At 48.3% G+C, this 22035-nt stretch overlaps 1 long non-coding RNA gene across 2 annotated transcripts in view; it reads left to right on the forward strand.

The window, feature by feature from the left end:
* The window catches only part of LOC134992604 (uncharacterized), a 76980-nt gene that overhangs the window by 49373 nt on the left and 5572 nt on the right, over positions 1-22035 (forward strand). The gene's annotated exons all lie outside the window — the stretch shown is intronic.

Here is a 22035-nt window from a genome sequence, read left to right on the forward strand (position 1 = left end):
AGCTGGTTGCACACTAGGGGGCTCTCCTGAGCTCCTAGAAAGAAAGTATATTTAGGTTTTTTATTTTACAGTAAGATCTGCTGGCAACAGACTGACTGCAGCAAGGGACTAAGGGGAGAAGAAGCGAACCTACCTAACTGGTGGTAGTTTGGGCTTCTTAGGCTACTGGACACCATTAACTCCAGAGGGATCGACCGCAGGACCCGACCTTGATGTTCGTTCCCGGAGCCGCGCCGCCGTCCCCCTTACAGAGCCAGAAGCATGAAGATTGTCCGGAAAATCTGCGGCAGAAGACTTCGGTCTTCACCAAGGTAGCGCACAGCACTGCAGCTGTGCGCCATTGCTCCTCATGTACACCTCACACTCCGGTCACTGATGGGTGCAGGGCGCTGGGGGGGGGGCGCCCTGAGGGCAATATTACACACCTTGGCTGGCAAATCTACACCATATATAGTCCCAGAGGCTTATATAGGTGTAAATTAATACCCCTGCCAGAGTTTCAAAAACGCGGGAGAAGTCAGCCGAAAAATGGGCAGGGCTATCTCCCTCAGCACACTGGCGCCATTTCTCCCTCACAGCTCCGCTGGAAGGAAGCTCCCTGGCTCTCCCCTGCAGTATACAAGTACAGAAGGGTAAAAAAAAGAGGGGGGGGGGGGCACTAAATTTAGGCGCAGTATATATATATTTATATATATATATATATATATATATATATATACATAGCAGCTATAAGGGGATATAATTCAGTTAGTCCCTGTATTATATAGCGCTCTGGTGTGTGCTGGCATACTCTCTCTGTCTCTCCAAAGGGCTTTGTGGGGTCCTGTCCTCTGTCAGAGCATTCCCTGTGTGTGTGCGGTGTGTCGGTACGGCTGTGTCGACATGTTTGATGAGGAGGCTTATGTGGAGGCGGAGCAGATGCCTATAAATGTGATGTCGCCCCCTACGTGGGCGGACACCTGAGTGGATGGACTTATGGAAGGAATTACGTGAAAGTGTCGACTCCTTACATAAAAAATTTGACATGCCAAATGCGGGACAGCCGGCTTCTCAGCTCGTGCCTGCCCAGGCGTCTCAAAAGCCATCAGGGGCTCTAAAACGCCCGCTACCTCAGATGGCAGACACTGATGTCGACACGGATACTGATACCAGTGTCGACGACGAAGAGACTAATGTAATGTCCAATAGGGCCACTCGTTACATGATTGAGGCAATGAAAAATGTATTACACATTTCTGATATTACCCCAGGTAACACAAAAAAGGGTATTATGTTTGGGGAGAAAAAACTACCAGTGGTTTTTCCCCCTTCTGAAGAATTAAATGAAGTGTGTGAAGAAGCGTGGGCTTTTCCCTATAAAAAATTGGTAATTTTTAATAGGTTACTAATGGCGTACCCTTTCCCGCCAGAGGATAGGTCACGTTGGGAGACACCCCCTAGGGTGGATAAAGCACTCACACGCTTGTCAAAGAAGGTAGCACTACCGTCTCCGGATACAGCCGCCCTAAAGGAGCCTGCTGATAGAAAGCAGGAGGCTATCCTGAAGTCTGTATATACACACTCAGGCATTATACTGAGACCAGCTATTGCTTCAGCATGGATGTGCAGTGCTGCAGCTGCGTGGTCAGACTCCCTGTCGGAAAATATTGAGACCCTAGACAGAGACACTATATTGCTAACCATAGAGCATATAAAAGACGCAGTCTTATACATGAGAGATGCACAGAGGGATATCTGCCGGCTGGCATCTAAAATAAGTGCAATGTCCATTTCTGCCAGGAGAGGCTTATGGACTCGGCAGTGGACAGGGGATACAGATTCTAAAAGGCACATGGAAGTTTTGCCTTATAAGGGTGAGGAATTATTCAGGGATGGTCTCTCAGACCTGGTTTCCACAGCAACAGCTGGGAAGTCAGCATTTTTGCCCCATGTTCCCTCACAGCCTAAGAAAGCACCGTATTATCAGGTACAGTCCTTTCGGCCCCAGAAAAGCAGGCGGGGAAAAGGCGGGTCCTTTCTGCCCAGAGGTAGGGGGAAAAAGCTGCAACAAACAGCCGGTTCCCAGGAGCAAAGGTCCTCCCCCGCTTCCTCCAAGTCCGCCGCATGACGGTGGGGCTCCACAGGTGGAGCCAGGTACGGTGGGGGGGCCGCCTCAAAAATGTCAGCGATCAGTGGGCTTGCTCACAGTTAGATCCCTGGATCCTTCAAGTAGTATCTCAGGGGTACAAGCTGGAATTCGAGACGTCACCCCCCCGCCGTCCTCAAATCTGCCTTGCCGACAACTCCCTCAGGCAGGGAGGCTGTGCTGGAGGCAATTCACAAGCTGTATTCCCAGCAGGTGATAGTCAAGGTGCCCCTACTTCAACAAGGACGGGGTTACTATTCCACAATGTTTGTGGTACCGAAACCGGACGGTTCGGTGAGACCCGTTTTAAATTTGAAATCCTTGAACACATATATAAAAAAATTCAAGTTCAAGATGGAATCGCTCAGGGCGGTTATTGCAAGCCTGGACGAGGGGGATTACATGGTGATCCTGGACATCAAGGATGCTTACCTGTATGTCCCCATTTACCATCCTCACCAGGAGTACCTCAGATTTGTGGTACAGGATTGTCATTACCAATTCCAGACGCTGCCGTTTGGGCTGTCCACGGCACCGAGGGTATTTACCAAGGTAATGGCCGAAATGATGATACTCCTTCGAAAAAAGGGAGTTTTAATTATCCCGTACTTGGACAATCTCCTGATAAAGGCGAGGTCCAAGGAGCAGTTGTTGGTCGGGGTAGCACTATCTCGGGAAGTGCTACTACAGCATGGTTGGATTCTAAACATTCCAAAGTCACAGCTGGTTCCTACGACACGTCTACTGTTCCTGGGGATGGTTCTGGACACAGACCAGAAAAAAGTGTTTCTCCCGGAGGAGAAAGCCATGGAGCTGTCATCTCTAGTCAGAGGCCTCCTGAAACCAAAACAGGTATTGGTGCATCACTGCACGCGAGTCCTGGGAAAAATGGTAGCTTCCTACGAAGCAATTCCATTCGACAAGTTCCATGCAAGAACTTTTCAGTGGGACCTGTTGGACAAGTGGTCCAGATCGCATCGGCTGATAACCCTGTCTCCAAGGACCAGGGTATCTCTGCTGTGGTGGCTGCAGAGTGCTCATCTTCAAGAGGGCCGCAGATTCGGCATACAGGATTGGGTCCTGGTGACCACCGATGCCAGCCTTCGAGGCTGGGGGGCAGTCACACAGGGAAGAAACTTCCAAGGACTTTGGTCAAGTCAGGAGACTTCCCTACACATATATATTCTGGAACTGAGTGCCATTTACAATGCCCTAAGTCATACACCCGGGAGAGTGGGGACTTCATCCAGAAGTCTTCCAACTGATTGTAAACCGTTGGGAAAGGCCACAGGTGGACATGATGGCGTCCCGCCTAAACAAAAAGCTAGAAAGATATTGCCCCAGGTCAAGGGACCCTCAGGCGATAGCTGTGGACGCTCTAGTGACACCGTGGGTGTACCAGTCGGTTTATGTGTTCCCTCCTCTACCTCTCATACCAAAGGTACTGAGAATAATAAGAAGACGAGGAGTAAGAACGATACTCGTGGTTCCGGATTGGCCAAGAAGAGCTTGGTACCCAGAACTTCAAGAAATTATATCAGAGGACCCATGGCCTCTGCCGCTCAGACAGGATCTGCTACAGCAGGGGCCATGTCTGTTCCGAGACTTGCCGCGGCCGCGTTTGACGGCATGGCGGTTGAACACCGGATCCTAAAAGAAAACGGCATTCCGGAGGAAGTTATTCCTACGCTGATGAAAGCTAGGAAAGAAGTAACCGCAAACCATTATCACCGCAATTTGGCGAAAATATGTTGCGTGGTGTGAGGCCAGGAAGGCCCCAACAGAGGAATTTCAGCTGGGTCGATTTCTGCACTTCCTACAGTCAGGAGTGACTATGGGCCTAAAATTGGGTTCCATTAAGGTCCAGATTTCGGCTCTGTCGATTTTCTTCCAGAAAGAACTGGCTTCACTGCCTGAAGTTCAGACTTTTGTAAAGGGAGTGCTGCATATTCAGCCCCCTTTTGTGCCTCCAGTGGCACCTTGGGATCTCAACGTAGTGTTGGATTTTCTAAAATCACATTGGTTTGAACCACTTAAAACCGTGGATCTAAAAAATCTCACGTGGAAGGTGGTCATGCTATTGGCCTTGGCTTCGGCCAGGCGTGTGTCAGAATTGGCGGCTTTGTCGTGTAAAAGCCCTTATCTGATTTTCCATATGGATAGGACAGAATTGAGGACTCGTCCACAGTTTCTCCCTAAGGTGGTATCAGCTTTTCATTTGAACCAACCTATTGTGGTGCCTGCGGCTACTAGTGACTTGGAGGATTCCAAGTTACTGAATGTAGTCAGGGCCTTGAAAATGTATGTTTCCAGGACGGCTGGAGTCAGGAAAACTGACTCGCTATTTATCCTGTATGCACCCAACAAGGTGGGTGCTCCTGCTTTAAAGCACACTATTGCTCGCTGGATTTGTAGCACAATTCAGCTGGCGCATTCTGCGGCTGGACTGCCGCATCCTAAATCTGTAAAAGCCTATTCCACAAGGAAGGTGGGCTCTTCTTGGGCGGCTGCCCGAGGGGTCTCGGCTTTACAACTTTGCCGAGCTGCTACTTGGTCAGGAGCAAATACGTTTGTAAAATTCTACAAATTTGATACCCTGGCTGAGGAGGACCTTGAATTCTCTCATTTGGTGCTGCAGAGTCATCCGCAGCATCCACTAGGACGTCAGAGAAAATAAGATTTTACTCACCGGTAAATCTATATCTCGTAGTCCGTAGTGGATGCTGGGCGCCCATCACAAGTGCAGATTGTCTGCAATACTTGTATATAGTTATTGCCTAACTAAAGGGTTATTGTTATGAGCCATCTGTTGAGAGGATCAGTTATAGTTCATACTGTTAACTGGGTATATTATCACAAGTTATACGGTGTGATTGGTGTGGCTGGTATGAGTCTTACCTGGGATTCAAAATCCTTCCTTATTGTGTCAGCTCTTCCGGGCACAGTATCCTAACTGAGGTCTGGAGGAGGGTCATAGTGGGAGGAGCCAGTGCACACCAGGTAGTCCTAAAGCTTTCTTTAGTTGTGCCCAGTCTCCTGCGGAGCCGCTATTCCCCATGGTCCTTACGGAGTTCCCAGCATCCACTACGGACTACGAGAAATAGATTTACCGGTGAGTAAAATCTTATTTTCTATAAAGAAAAGAAATATAAGTTTCCTTTCCCTCCTTCCCACAAGCTAAATACTCTCTTTGAAGGGGTGTGGGTGAATCCAGAAAATAAATTTCGTATTCCCAAGAGGATTCAGATGGCTTATCCTTTCCCTACAGAGGACAGGAAAAAGTGTGAGTCACCCCCAGTGTTAGACAGTGCACTGTCCAGGTTGACAACGAAGTCATTCTCCCTGCACCTGGGACGGCTTCACTAAAGTAGTCGGCAGAACGCAAAATGGAAACTACATTAAAATCATTTATGTTGCCAATGGTACGCTGCTCAGGCCCACAATTGCTTGCGCATGGGTGAGTCGTGCTATTGAAAAATGGTCAGAAAGCGTGTCATCAGAAATTGACACGATTGATAAAGATGAGATACTCCTTAAGTTAGGGAATATCAAAGATGCTGCCACATACATGATAGAGGCGATGAAAGATATTGGACTCTTGGGTTCAACAGCTGCTACCATGGCAGTATTGGCTCGGCGGGCGTTGTGGATTCGCCAGTGGAACGCGGATGCAGATTCCAAAAAGAATATGGAGGCTGTCCCGTATAAAGGTGAGGCCATATTTGGTGATAGACTGGATACGTTAGTCTCAGCGGCTACCGCAGGTAAGTCGACTTTTTTTGCCTTCTGCTCCTGCACCAGCAAAATAGACATATCACTCTCACATGCAGTCCTTTCGGCCCAATAAATACAAAAAGGTTCTCTCTTCTTTGCAGGTAGGGGAAGGGGAAAGAAGTCCTCCACGACTTCAGGATCCCAGGAGCAGAAGCCAATCCCTACTTCTGCCAAATCTACAGCATGACGCTGGGGCTCCCTTGCGGCAGGCCGCTTGGGTGGGGGCACGTCTCAAACTGTTCAGCCAACGTTGGGTTCAGTCTGGACTGGACCCCTGGGTTTTGCAGATAGTATCCCAGGGGTACAAGCTGGAGTTTCAAGACGTTCCCCCATGCCAATTTTTCAAATCAACCATGCCAGTTTCTCTTCCAGAACGAGAGGCAGTAACAGCGGCAATTCAAAAATTATGTCAGGATCAGGTCATAGTCCTGGTAACTTTGTCACAACAAGGGCAGGGGTTTTATTCAAGCCTCTTTGTAGTTCCGAAGCCGGACGGCTCTGTCAGACCGATTCTAAACCTAAAAAAATCTGAATCTCTACTTGAAACGGTTCAAGTTCAAGATGGAATCACTCAGGGCAGTGATTTCCAGTCTGGAGGAGGGGGTTTACATGGTGTCAGTGGACATAAAGGATGCTTACCTGCATGTTCCCATTTTTCCTCTTCACCAGGCTTATCTGAGATTTGCGGTTCAGGATTGCCATTACCAGTTCCAGACGTTGCCTTTCGGTCTCTCCACGGCGCCAAGGGTATTCACCAAGGTGATGGCTGAGATGATGCTCCTCCTTCGTCAAAAAGGAGTCCATATAATTCCTTATCTGGACGATATCCTGATAAAGGCGAGATCCAGGGAACAGTTGCTACAGAACATCACGCTCTCCCTGTCCATACTCCAACAACACGGTTGGATCATAAATTTTCCAAAGTCACAGTTGCAGCCGACGACAAGATTGTCTTTTCTCGGGATGATTCTGGACACAGAAGTTCAGAGAGTATTTTTTCCGGTGGAAAAGGCTCTGGAAATCCAGAAAATGGTAAAACAGATATTGAAACCGAGTGTGTCGATCAATCAGTGCATTCGGTTGTTGGGGAAGATGGCGGCCTACGAGGCCATACAGTTTTGTAGGTTCCATGCCAGAGTATTCCAGTGGGACCTGTTGGACAAGTGGTCGGGATCCCACCTACAGATGCACCGGAAGATAGTCCTTTCTGCAAAAGCCGGGATTTCGCTCCCTTGGTAGCTACACAGCTCGCAACTACTAGGGTGACACAGGTTCGGGATTCAGGACTGGCTCCTGGTAACCACGGATGCAAGTCTCCGAGGCTGGGGAGCTGTCACTCAGGGGGAAAGCTTCCAAGGAAAATGGTCAAGTCTGGATGCCTGCCTTCACATAAATGTGGTGGAATTGAGAGCCATTTACAATGGCCTTCAACAAGCGGTACATCTTCTTCAAGATCATCCCGTGCATATCCAGTCGGACAATGTAACAGCAGTCTCGTACATAAACTGTCAAGGCGGAACGAAAAGCAGAGCGGCAATGGCAGAGGTGACGAAGATCCTCCTCTGGGCAGAAAGACATGTAAAGGCTCTGTCTGCAATTTTCATTTCAGGAGTAGACAACTGGGAAGCAGTCTTCCTCAGCAGACACGATCTCCATCCAGGAGAGTGGGGCATCCACCAAGAAGTCTTCGCAGAGGTGACAAGTCTTTGGACGTGATGGCGTCACGCCTCAACAAGAAGCTTCGGAGGTATTGTGCCAGGTCAAGGGACCCTCAGGCAGTAGCGGTGGACGCCCTGGTGACACCATGGGTGTTTCAGTCGGTCTATGTGTTTCCTCCTCTTCCTCTCATCAAAAAAATACTGAGGATCATAAGACGAAAAAGAGTGCAGACAATACTCATTGTTCCAGATTGGCCTCAGATCTTCAGGAAATGCTCACAGAAGATCCGTGGCCTCTTCCTCTCAGGGAAGACCTGTTGCAGCAGGGGGCCCTGCGTGTTCCAAGACTTACCGCGGTTACGTTTGACGGCATGGTGGTTGAACACAAAATCCTAGCGGGGAAGGGTATTCCGGAGGAAGTCATCCCTACTCTGATAAAGGCTAGGAAGGAGGTGACGGCGAAACATTATCACCGTATCTGGAGGAAGTATGTATCTTGTTGTGAAGCCAAGAATGCTCCTATGAAAGATTTCCATCTGGGCCTTTTTTCTCCACTTTCTACAGACGAGTGGATATGGGCCTAAAGTTAGGCTCCATTAAGGTACAGATTTCGGCCCTATCAATTTTCTTTCAGAAGGAATTGGCTTCTCTCCCAGAAGTCCAGACTTTTGTAAAGAGAGTGCTGCATATCCAACCTCCTTTTGTGCCCCCAGTGGCACCATGGGACCTTAACGTGGTGTTACAGTTCCTAAAATCTCACTGGTTTGAGCCTCTTCAAACAGTTGACTTTAAATTTCTCACTTGGAAGGTGGTCATGCTGTTGGCCTTGGCATCTGCAAGGCGGGTGTCAGATTTGGCGGCTTTGTCTCACAAGAGCCCCTATCAGATTTTCCATGTGGATAGAGCAGAATTGAGGACTCACCCTCAATTTTCGCTTAAGGTGGTTTCATCTTTTCATATGAACCAACCTATTGTGGTGCCTGTGGCTACTGGTAACTTGGAGGATTCCAAGTCCCTTGATGTGGTCAGGGCCTTAAAGATTTATGTAGCCAGGACGGCTCGGGTTAGGAAAACAGAGGCACTGTTTGTCTTGTATGCAGCCAACAAGGTTGACGCTCCTGCTTCTAAACAGACTATTGCTCGCTGGATCTGTAACACGATTCAGCAGGCTCATTCTAAAGCTGGATTGCCGTTACCAAATTCGGTAAAGGCCCATTCCACTAGGAAGGTGGGCTCTTCTTGGGCGGCTGCCCGAGGCGTCTCGGCATTACAGCTTTGCCGAGCGGCGACTTGGTCAGGTTCAAACACTTGCTAAATTCCACAAGTTTGATACCTTGGCTGAGGAGCCCATCTATACCCCATGGTCTTTATGGAGTCCCCAGCATTCTCTACGGACTAGGTTAAAAAGATTTACCGGTAGGTTTAAAATTTTATTTTCCCCTCTGACGACAGGGAGAAATGGGTGTCGTCTCCCAATGTGGACAAGGCTCTATCCCGATTGTCCAAAAAGGTGGCGCTTCCGTCTCCTGACATGGCTGCCCTCAAGGATCCTGCGGATCGCAAGCAGGAGACGACATTAAAGGCCATTTATGTCACTACGGGTGCGCTCCTCAGGCCTGCTGTGGCGTCATCGTGGATGAGTAGTGCTATTGCTAAGTGGGCTGATAATTTGGCATCTGACATGGTTACCCTTGATAAGGATAACATTCTTTTGACTATTGGTTATATCAAGGACGCTGCAGGTTACCTAAAGGATGCTGCGATGGATATTGGCCTCTTGGGATCAAGAGCCAATGCCATGGCGGTCTCGGCCAGGAGGGCGCTGTGTCTTGTTTGGTGATGGCCTTGCTGACCTGGTGTCTACCGCTACTGCGGGTAAGTCATCTTTTCTTCCTTATGTTCCCAGACAACAGAAAAAGGCGCCCCATTATCAGATGCAGTCCTTTCGGCTTTTAAATACAAAAAAGGAAAGGGCTCGTCCTTCCTCGCTTCAAAGGGTAGAGGAAGGGGAACACCTGCCGTGTCAGGCACCCATGACCAAAAGTCCTCCCCCGCCTCTACCAAGTCCACCGCATGATGCTGGGGCTCCCCTGCGGGAGTCCGTGCCGGTGGGGGGCCGTCTCAAAAATAAAAATTCTTCAGTCAGGTCTGGTTTCAATCGGTCCTGGATCCTTGGGTCTTAGACATAGTGTCCCAAGGTTACAAACTGGAGTTTCAAGTCGGCCTTGCCAGTTTCTCTTCCAGAAAGGGAAGTGGTAAATGCTGCGATACAAAAGCTGTGTCAACAGAGGGTCATTGTGCCGGTTCCCCCGTCCCAACGGGGGGAAGGGTTCTATTCGAGCCTCTTTCTCGTGCCGAAGCCGGACGGATCGGTCAGACCGATTCTAAACCTAAAATCCCTCAATCCATACTTGAAAACTTTCAAATTCAAAATGGAATCTCTTCGAGCTGTGATCTCCAGCCTAGAAGGGGGGAATTTTATGGCGTCAGTCGACATAAAGGATGCCTACTTACATGTCCCGATATATCCTCCTCATCAGGCCTTCCTAAGATTTGCGGTGCAGGATTGTCATTACCAATTTCAGACGTTGCCGTTTGGGCTTTCCACGGCCCCAAGGGTTTTCACCAAGGTAATTGCGGAAATTATGGTACTCCTTCGCAAGCAGGGGGTCATAATTATCCCGTACTTGGACGTTCTCCTGATAAAGGCGAAATCAAAGGAAAAGTTGCTAAGAAATGTGGAACTCTCCCTGTCGGTTCTGCGAAATAACGGTTGGATTCTAAATTTGCCAAAGTCTCAGTTGATTCCCGACAACTCGGCTGCCCTTCTTGGGCATGATCCTAGACACGGAACTACAGAGAGTATTTCTTCTGGCGGACAAAGCTCTGGAAATACAGACCATGGTCAAGGAGCTTCTGAGACCGCCAAGAGTATCGATTCATCAATGCACTCGAGTGCTAGGGAAGATGGTTGCGGCTTACGAAGCCATTGCGTTTGGCAGGTTTCATGCCCGGGTGTTTCAGTGGGATCTGCTGAACAAATGGTCCGGGTCTCACCGCACATGCACCGGAAAATAAGTCTATCTTCCAGGACCAGGATTTCTCTCCTGTGGTGGGCTGCAAGATTCTCACCTTCTAGAGCAGGCATTCCCAACCGCGGTCCTCAAGGCACACCAACAGTGCAGGTTTTAGTGATATCCAGGCTGAAGCACAGATGGTTAAATCAAAATAACTGAGCTACTAATTTAGTCACCTGTGCTGAAGCCTGGATATCACTAAAACCTGCACTGTTGGTGTGCCTTGAGGACCGTGGTTGGGAAAGCCTGTTCTAGAGGGACGCCGATTCTGAAATCCAGGACTGGGTTCTGCTGACCACAGATGCAAATCTCCGAGGCTGGGGTGCATTCACACAAGGAAGAAGTTTCCAGGGAAAATGGTCAAGCCAGGAATCTTGTCTCCACATAAATGTTCTCGAGTTAAGAGCCATTTACAACGGCCTCCTGCAAGCGAAGAACCTTCTTCAGGGTCTCCCTGTCCTGATCCAGTCGGACAACATAACAGCGGTGGCGTACGTAAACCGCCAAGGCGGAACAAAGAGCAGGGTGGCAATGGCGGAGGCCACAAGAGTTCTCTGCTGGGCGGAACAGCATGTGAGCACACTGTCAGCAGTCTTCCTTCCGGGCGTGGACAACTGGGAAGCAGACTTCCTCAGCAGACACGATCTCCATCCAGGAGAGTGGGCCCTTCATCAAGAGGTATTTGCAGAAGTGACAAGGAGTTGGGGAATTCCTCAAATAGACATGATGGCGTCTCGCCTCAACAAGAGGCTTCCAAAGTATTTTTCCAGGTCGAGGGACCCCCAAGCCAGTGCAGTGAATAGTGGTAATTCAGTGGGTGTTTCAGTCAGTGTATGTGTTCCCACCTCTTCCTCTCATTCCAAGAGTGTTGAAGATTTTAAGATGAACAAGGGTTCAGGCAATACTTGTCGTTCCAGATTGGCCAAGGAGTGCCTGGTATCCGGATCCTTGGCCCTTCCTCTAAGAGAGGACCTGTTACTGCAGGGGCCCTGTGTGTTTCCGGACTTACCGCGGCTGCGTTTAACGGCGTGGAGGTTGAACGCCAAATCATAGCTCGGAAAGGTATTCCCGGGGAGGTCATCCCCACTCTCCTTTAGGCTAGGAAGGAGGTCACAGCAAAACATTATCACTGTATTTGGAGAAAATATGTGTCTGGTGTGAAAGCAAAGCAGCTCCTGCGGAGGTGTTTCACTTGGGTCGTTTCCTTCACTTTTTGCAGGCAGGCGTGGATGCAGGCCTGAAATTGGGTTCCATCAAAGTCCAGATTTCGGCTTTATCTATTTTCTTTCAAAAATAATTGGCTGCCCTTCCTGAGGTTCAGACGTTTGTGAAGGGAGTGCTGCATATCCATCCTCCATTTGTGGCACCGTGGGATCTTGAAGTAGTGTTACAGTTTCTTATGTCTCACTGGTTTGAACCTTTAAGAAAGGTTGAGTTAAAGTTTATCACTTGGAAAGTGGTCATGCTTTTGGCTTTGGCGTCTGCCAGACGAGTGTCTCACAAGAGCCCATATTTGATTTTTCATGTGGATAGAGCAGAATTGAGGACTCGCCAACAATTTCTGCAGAAGGTGGTTTCTTCGTTTCACATAAATCAACCTATTGTGGTACCTGTGGCAGTCCCAAAATCTCTTGATGTCGTAAGAGCTTTGAAAATTGATGTCGCCAGAATGGCGCTTGTTAGGAAAACGGAAGCTCTGTTTGTCCTGTATGCTTCCAACAAGATTGGAAATCCTGCTTCCAAGCAGACTATTGCACGCTGGATTTGTAATACGATTCAGCACGCTCATTCTTCGGCTGGGTTGCCATTGCCGAAGTCAGTAAAGGCCCATTCTACCAGGAAGGTGGGCTCTTCTTGGGTGACTGCCCGAGGGGTCTTGGCACTTCAACTTTGCCGAGCAGCTACGTGGTTGGGTTCAAACACTTTTGCTAAGTTCTATAAGTTTGATACCCTGGCTGAGGAGGACCTCATGTTTGCTCAATCGGTGCTGCAGAGTCGTCCGCACTTTCCCGCCCAGTCTGGAGCTTTGGTATAGACCCCATGGTTGTTTTCGGTTACACAAAGGTTGTGTATCAGTTAGATTCAGCTTGTTGCTGTTGTTGGTTCATACTGTTATCTGGTATTCCTGCTAATCCAGTTGTTCGGTGTGTTTGTGGTGTGACTTGGTATGTCTCTCGCCCTTAGTTTAACAAAAATCCTTTCCTCGAAATGTCTCTCTCCTGGGCACAGTTCCTATAACTGAGGTCTGGAGGAGGGGCATAGAGGGAGGAGCCAGTTCACACCCAGTCAAAGTCTTTTTAGTGTGCCCATGTCTCCTGCGGATCCCTTCTATACCCCATAATCCTTTTGGAGTCCCCAGCATCCTCTACGGACTAGGAGAAAAGGATTTACCGGTAGGTATTAAAATCCTATTTTCCATCTGCTTATTGTTCGAAAAGAGAAGTTCCTCCAAAAGTAGATGCACATGTACTGCGACTTGTGCATAAGTCTGCTTTACCACTGTCATCTACCTCACTAAATGATGTCACTGACAGAAGGGTAGATAGCTTCTTGAAAAATATATTTTCTCTCTTAGTAGCAGCGGTAAGACCTGCTATGGCTTCGGCCTGGATAGCAAAGGCAATGGGCGAATGGATAGAGGAACTAGAGAATGGCCTCTCTCCTAATAGGGAGCAAAAGTATCATTTGAGCCGATTGAGAAAAGCCGCCCAATATTTGGAAGAAGAAGCAATTGATATGGGTACAATTGCTTCTAAAGCTTCAGCCTTGACAGTAGCTGCTTGTAGAGCAGTTTGGCTACGTACCTGGAAAGCAGATGCTGAATCCAAGAAAGAATTGGAAGCATTGCCTTTCATTGGTAATATATTGTTTGGAAAACAATTGTCTGATATTCTAGAATAGGAAGCTGAATCAAAGAAGGTCAGATTTCCGGCTAGTTATAACCCTAAGACCAAGGGTTCGAAGTTTCGGCCATTTCGATGGCAAGGCAAAGCGAAAGCTAAAGAGGAGTCTAAGCAACCCCAGTCCAATAGATCGGCCGGGGGTAGGAAGCAATGGGCTAGTAGAAAGCCAGCTTCCAAGCCTGAACAGAAACCATCAGCCTGAAAGAGATGGGCCTCCGCCTGAAGGATTCCAGGGTTGGTGGCCGATTCCTTCATTTTGCACACATATGGCAAAAGTCGACAACAGATGCTTGGGTGCAGAAGGTGGTATCTCAGGGGTATCGGTTCCCATTCAGGAGGCAGCCTCCTCCAAGATTTTTTTGCACCGGCCCGTCTTGTATAGAGTCGAAGGCCAATGCCCTGCAAGAAGCAGTCCAAAAATTACTGCAGTCAGGTGTGATTGTCGCAGTACCTCCATTACAAAGGGGACAGGGGTTTTACTCCAATCTATTTCTGCTCCAGAAGCCAAATGGGTCATTTCAACCAATTCTCATTCTGAAAATGTTAAAAAAATACATTTGGATCCCAAGGTTCCACATGGAGACATTACGCTCCATAATGTTGGCTATGGAACCGGGAGATTACATGGTATCTCTGGATGTACAGGATGCTTACCTACATGTGCCTATAGCACGGTCTCATCAGTGTTACCTCAGGTTTGCCATCCTCCAGGAACATTTTCAGTTCCAAGCCTTGCCCTTCGGGCTAGCAACAGCACCCAGGGTGTTTACCAAAATTATGGTGGTGATGGCAGCTTATCTCCGCAAGCAGGGGATAAGAATATTCCCATACCTAGACGACCTGTTAATCCTAGCACATTCGCAGGAGTTACTTTAGAGAAATCTTCAACAGACAGTAGTTTGTTTACAGAGACACGGGTGGCTCATAAATTGGGAAAAGTCGTCTCTGAATCCGTCACAGTGGATTGTTCATTTGGGGGCCATATTGGATTCAGGTCTACAGAAAGTTCTCTTACCAGATAAAAAGATAGTCGAGGTGCAGGTCATGACTCAGGAAGCGTTGCACACCCAGACAATGTCAGTCCATGCAGCAATGCGACTGTTGGGTCTGAAAGTATCAACCTTCGACATGGTGGAATATGCGCAATTCCACTCGAGACCTTACAGCACCTTATTCTGACCAAATGCAACGGAAATCATCAGACGTTGAAAAAGCAGATGATAAAGTTTCCAGTAAACGTAAAAAGGTCTCTAGCGTGGTGGCTACAGACAGACCATTTAAACAAGGGGAGACCCTTTTGGATAAAAGAATGGTAAGTCCTGACAACAGATGCCAGTCTGCAAGGCTGGGGGTGCGGTACTCGGAAGGTTTTGATTCCAGGGAAAATGGACCATAAGGGAAAGTCGCCTGCCAATAAATCTGTTGGAAATAAGGGCCATTTATATGGCTCTAGTTCAGGCAAAGGACAGTCTGCAAGGAAGACCGGTCCAGATTCACTCAGACAATGCGACAGCAGTAGCGTACCTCAATCATCAAGGAGGAACTCAGCAAAAGATTGATGGAGGAAGTAACTCCCATTCTAAGATGGGCAGAACTCCATCTCCCAGCATTGTCAGCAGTGTTTGTCCCAGGTGTACTGAACTGGGAAGCGGATTTTCTCAGTCGACACACCATTCAGGAAACCAAATGGGCTTTACGCCCAGAAGTGTTTCAGACAATAGTGAACAGATGGGGTCTACCGGAGATAGATCTCATGGCGTCTCGTCTAAACAACAAAGTTCCGAGGTACGGATCAAGAACAAAGGATCCCGGAGCGGTCCTTGTAGACGCACTGTCAGTAGAATGGAAATTTCATCTGGCATATCTGTTCCCTCCAATATCTCTGTTACCCAGAGTAGTGAGAAAAATAAAGCAAGCAAAGGGAGCCATAATTCTAATAGCTCCAGCTTGGCCAAGAAGGCATTGGTACATAGATCTACTGAGAATGTCCGTGGAAGCACCGATACTGCTCCCTCAACGTCCATATCTGCTAATGCAGGGTCCTTGTTGTCACAGTCATCTGGATCGTCTGTCTTTGACGGCGTGGCTATTAAAACCTCTATCTTAGAAGCTAGAGGATTTTCAAAACAAGTAATCCAAACTATGCTTAGAGCAAGAAAGCCTTCTTCAGCTCGTGTTTATCATCGAATATGGCAAGCCTATATTCATTGGTGTACTGAAAAAAGTTTGAATCCAAGATCTTTTAAAGTATCCAGGATTTTGGATTTCCTTTAAGCAGGATTGGATAAAGGTTTGAAAGTAGCTTCCTTGAGAGTTCAAGTATCAGCATTAACTTGTATGGTTTCAGCGAGAGATTGCTGATTACAGGATGTACGTACTTTCTTTCAGGGAGTTGTGCATATTCAACCTCCATTTGTTCCTCCTGCAGCTCCCTGGGATTTGAATCTAGATCTTAAATTCCTCCAAGGACCTCCGTTTGAACCACTTAAGAGAGCAGATCTTAAATGTTTAACGGTTAAAGTACTTTTTCTACTGGCAATGGTGTCAGCCAGAAGAGTGTCAGAATTAGGAGCATTATCGTGTAAGTCTCCTTTCCTAAGTTTTTTTCCAGATAAAGCAGTTCTCGGAACCAGATCTGGTTATCTTCCGAATGTGGTTTCAAAGTTTCTCCTTAATGAAGAGATTGTAGTCCCAGCTTTTCAGGTATCGGGACTTTCTGCGGGAGAAGCGTCGCTGGACGTAGTCCGAGCATTAAGAATCTACATAGATCGTACTAGTGCCATCAGAAAAACAGATTCTCTCTTCATCCTCTACGGATTTCATAGAAGAGGATGGCCTGCTAGTAAACAGACGCTGGCAAGATGGCTCCGAATGGTAATATCAGAAGCTTATTCTCGTGCAGATCTCCCTACTCCGGCTAATGTCTCTGCTCACTCTACACGTAAGGTAGGTCCTTCATGGGCAGCACGACAGGGTGCTCCAGCAGAACAGAATTATAAGGCAGCCACATGGTCTTCCATGAACAGATTCATCAGACATTATGCCTTGGATACTTTTGCCTCTCATGACGCAGACTTCGGGCGAAAGGTCCTCCTGTGTAATCAGAAGCGTCCCCACCACTAAAACTGGCTTTGGGAATCCAAATGTTATCCTGTGGATAACCTGTGGACCCAGCCAGAGAAATAGACGTTATGGTAAGAACTTACCGTTGATAACGTAATTTCTCTTATGTCCACAGGTATCCACAGGGGTCCCACCCTGACGCACCTGATTTGAGGATCTTGACAATCACTAAACATATTCCCTCTTGTATGGAAGGGTGTGCATGTGTTTTCTTATCACCTAAATAGGTTTCTACCTGATGCTCCTGCCTAATCGCGGTGGAAAGAACTGATTTGACTGAGTCAGTGGGCGGGATTATAGTGTGAAGCCCCGATGCACCTGGGAGACCAGAAAGCTTGTGACCGTTTGGTGCCATTTCCGCTGTCGCTCCGGCATATCCCAATGTTATCCTGTGTATACCTGTGGACATAAGAGAAACTACGTTATCAACTGTAAGTTCTTACCATATCGTCTTATTTTCCAGGTATTGCTTCACATTCAACCTCCTTTTCTTTCCCCCTAAAGCTCACTGGGATCTAGAATGAGTTCTCAGGGCACTTCAAGTTGCTCATTTTGAACCACTGTTTCGAGTGGATCTCAAATGGTTGACAGCTAAAGTTCTTTTCTCTTACATCCTAGAGGATGCTGGGGTCCATTTTAGTACCATGGGGTATAGATGGGTCCACTAGGAGCCATGGGCACTTTAAAAGTTTGATAGTGTGGGCTGGCTCCTCCCTCTATACCCCTCCTACCAGACCCAGTTTAGAAAAGGTGCCCGGAGGAGCTGGTCACAGCTAGGAGAGCTCTTAGAGGAGTTTTTCTAGTTTTTATTGTTTTCTGAGTTGTTCGGTCACAGGCAGGCTCCTGGCAACAGCCTCCCTGCTTTGTGGGACTTAAGGGGGGGAGTAGGAACCAACTCTAGAAGTTAATGGTTCTCTATCTCCGCTGACAGGACACTGAGCTCCTGACGGTGATGATCGCAAGCCCCCGAGGCGACCGCTCACTCCCGCAAGACGGCCGCCACCCCTTAACAGAGCCAGAAGAAAGAAGAGGTGGTGAGTATGATGCTGGCTGCCCGGTTAGAGGGAAACCCGCGGGTATAGCGGCACAAGTGTGGGAGCGCAGCTCTCGCAGGCTGCTCTCCGGCTGGCTCAGAAAACACTGTATTGGCGCGTGAGGGACGTCCTGGGCCCGCGCTTGTACCCTAACACTGGTCACGCCAGCCTGGGTATCGGTTCATCAGTGCATTCGCCTTCTGGGGAAGATGGTAGCATCTTACGAGGCTCTACAGTATGGAAGATTCCACGCACGGTTCTTCCAGTTGGATCTCCTGGAAACGTGCACCAGCGGATATGCCTGTCGCCGAAAGCCAGGATTTTGCTCCTATGTTGGCTGCAAGCTTCTCACCTTCTCGATCGCCGCAGGTTCGGAATTCAGAATTGGATCCTTCTAACCACGGATGCAGTCTCAGAGGTTGGGGAGCAGTCACCCAAGGGGAAAACTTTCAAGGAAAGTGGTCAAGTCTGGAATCCATCCTTTCCGATAAACATTCTGGAACTGAGGGCCGTATACAACGGTCTTCTACATGTGGCACATCTTCTGCAAGATCGGGCCACTCAGGTTCAGTTGGACAATGCAACGGCAGTGTTCTACATAAAACGTCAAGGCGGAACGAAGAGCAGAGCGGCGATGTCAGAGGTGACAAGAATCCTCCTCTGGGCAGAAAAGCACGTGCTGGCGCTGTCAGCCATCTTCATTCTGGGAGTGGACAACTGGGAAGTGGACTTCGTCAGTAGACACGATCTCTATCCAGGAGAATGGGGCCTCCACTCGTAGGTGTTCGCAAAGGTAATGTCACAACTGAGGGCCTGAGCTGACGGGAGGCAGCCTCAGTTGTAGGGGATGAGATGTACCGGAACCTGGGAGGTTGTATCAGACCCCTGGACATGTAAGTAACATGAAGAATAACCGCCCGAAGGCGTGACCACGACAACTTGAATAAAAGTCAATGATGTTTATTTATGACAAACTCCATGCATCACAGTAGCAGTAAAAAGAGACATAAAATCAGCAGAGAAATAATACAGTTCCTGGGTACTACAGGGTGGCAGGGGCCACAGAGCTCTGGTAGTATGAGACAGTTCTTATTATCTGCAAGTTGGAAAGTCCTTACCAGGCCCGACTGTAGCAATGAAGAAAGCCCAGGATCGTACCAGCTGGTGTTCCAGGGAAAGCTGGACTGCTGTAAATAAAATAGCTGCTGTGGGTTCTGGTTGGAACCAGACAGATGTTGGCACAGAGTGGATACTGGCTGGAACCAGTTAAATAATAAATGAAGCTTGAGAGCGATGCAATATGAATGAAATGTAGAGCTTGAGAGCGGAGAAATAATAATACCGGTGGAGAGTGGTAAACTGTAGAAAGGACACCGGCCCTTTAAGAGAAGCTGTACTCTGCTGGAAGCTGGGCTGGAAGCAGGTAATGTTGTAGCTGGAAACAGATGAATCCAAATTGGATCGGAGAGTCAGGCTACACCGCAGGTGGAATGCTGGTGCGGGTCTCTATAGTGGAAGTCTTGAGACAGGAGCTGGAACCTGGAAGACAATCACAGGAGAGAGACAAACTGGAACTAGGTTCAACCAAAGCACTTACGCCTTCCTTGCTCAGGCACAACATACTTATACCCACAGCAAGGAAGGGATTGGCTAGGCAATTATGCAGATTATCAATACTGAGAACAGATTGGTGGAAATGATCAGCTGACAGAATCCAAGATGGCTGCGCCCATGCAGACACTTGGAGGGAAGTTTGGTTTGTAATCCATGTGGTAATGAAAACAGTAATGGCGGCGCCGGCCACCGGAGACAGGAGACGCCAGGCTGACAGGTGCACATCCAACCACGCGGACACAGCGGAGGCCGCGGCTGACGTAATCGCCACTCAGACACTCTGCATGCAGAAGCTCAGGGACGGCGGCGGAGGCCGCGGGAGACGCCATGCCAGATGTAATATGGCGTTTACTGTGACAGCGTCTCAGAGTGACAGGAGAGGATACAGGAATGTAAACATCAGGATAACAGATGGGATCCGGTCCTGGAGCGCTGAGCCAGCCTTAGGAGACATTTGATGGGTAAGAAATGGCGTCCAGATACCCGGATCGTGACAGCACACCCCCCCCCCCCCCCCTTTAGGAGTGGGCCCAGGACACTTCTTTGGCTTTTGAGGAAACTTGGAAGGGAATCTCCGGACCAAGGCAGGAGCATGGACATCAGAAGCATTGGTCCATGAACGTTCCTCAGGGCCGTAACCCTTCCAGTCAATAAGATACTGTAGTTAACCGTAACGGTGACGTGAGTCCAGGATCTTGGCCACTTCATACTCAACGCCTCGTTGAGTTTGGACTTTCGGAGTTGGAGGAAGTGAGGAATGAAACCGATTCAAGATCAGCGGTTTCAACAGGGAAACATGGAATGTCCTGGGTATTTTTAAGAAGGGAGGCAACTGGAGTCTGTAAGCAACAGGATTGATGACTTGTTCAATTTTAAAAGGACTGATGTAGCGAGGTGCAAACTTCATACTGGGAACTCTTAACCTCAAATTCTTCGTGGATAACCATACCCGATCACCCACCTTGAGAGCAGGAACTGCTCAACGCTTCTTATCCGCAAACTTCTTGTACCTGAACGATGCCTTGAGCAGAGCTGATCGTACGCTCTTCCAGATATTGGCAAACTGATGCAAGGTGATATCCACTGCGGGAACAGAAGTTGCTGGAAGCGGTTGGAACTCAGGGACTTTAGGGTGGAATCCAAAGTTAGTGAAGAATGGTGTTGAAGCAGATGAAGAATGATACTGGTTGTTATGACAGAACTCGGCCCAGGGAAGTAATTGAACCCAGTCATCTTGAGAGGAGGACACATAGATGCAGAGGAAGGCCTCCAAGTCCTGATTCACCCTCTCAGTTTGACCATTGGTCTGAGGATGGTAAGCCGTGGAAAACTTTAGCTTGACTTGGAGGACTTGACATAAACTTCGCCAGAATTTGGCTGTGAATTGAACTCCTCGGTCTGAGATAATTTCTTCAGGAAGACTGTGGAGTCGGAAGATCTCTTGTATGAATACTTGAGCCAACTTGGAAGCTGACGGAAGACCGGTGAGAGGAATGAAGTGTGCCATCTTGGTGAACCGGTCAACTACCACCCAGATGGTATTGAACTTGTTGCACATGGGTAAATCTGTAATAAAATCCATCGACAAATGGGTCCATGGTCGACGGGGAACAGATAGTGGAACCAGTTGCCCCGCGGGCGACTGGCGGGATACCTTATGTTGAGCACACTTTGGGCAAGATGCAATAAACTCCAAGACGTCCTTTTTCAGAGTTGGCCACCAATAGGACCTAGAGATAAACTCCAGGGTTTTTTGGATACCTGTATGTCCGGCAAAACGGGATGCATGGGCCCAATGCGTGAGCTTCTTCCTTAGCATCGGCTTCACAAAACTTTTCCCTGATGGGGGCGTAGAGTCCATCCCTACCGTGGAGAATGCCAACGGATTTATAATAGGATGCTTGTCTGAAGACTCTGACTCATTTGCTTGCTCCCATGAGCGGGAAAGGGCATCGGCCTTGCGATTCTGAGAGCCCTTACAGAACTGGAGTTTAAAGTCGAACCTGGAAAAGAAAAGTGCCCATCTGGCCTGACGAGGGTTGAGACATTGTGCGCCTTTCAGATATAAAAGGTTCTTGTGGTCTGTAAGTATGGTGATTGAATGAGAAGCTCCCTCCAACAGATATCTCCACTCCTCTAGAGCGAGCTTGATGGCTAGCAACTCCTGGTCGCCAATGGCATAGTTGCGCTCCGCTGGGGAGAACTTCCGGGAGAAGAAACTGCAAGGATGTAAATGGCCATCTTTAGCCCTCTGAGATAACACCGCTCCTACTCCAACGGAGGAGGCATCCACCTCTAAGATGAAAGGAGAGTCGATGTCAGGCTGTTTCAGAACAGGCGCAGAGATGAACCTTTGTTTTAAAAGATGAAATGCTTGCATAGCTTCTTCAGACCACTTGGACGGGTTAGCACCCTTCTTAGTGAAAGCAGTAATAGGCACCACAATGGTGGAAAAGTCTTGTATAAACTTTCGGTAATAGTTGGCGAACCCTAAGAACCTCTGGACCCCTTTGAGGGTTAAGGGTACCGGCCAATTCTGGATTGCTTGTAGTTTCTCAGGATCCATCTCTAGTCCGTAACCGGACACAATGTACCCTAGAAACGGAATGGACTTGACTTCAAAGACGCATTTCTCTAATTTGCAATAGAGATGATTGACACGGAGACGGGACAGAACCTCTTTAACCCAAAAACGATGTTCCTCTAAATCGTTGGCAAAAATGAGGA

This window comes from Pseudophryne corroboree, unplaced genomic scaffold, assembly GCF_028390025.1.
Source record: "Pseudophryne corroboree isolate aPseCor3 unplaced genomic scaffold, aPseCor3.hap2 scaffold_1212, whole genome shotgun sequence".
Classification (NCBI taxonomy): Eukaryota; Metazoa; Chordata; class Amphibia; order Anura; family Myobatrachidae; genus Pseudophryne; species Pseudophryne corroboree.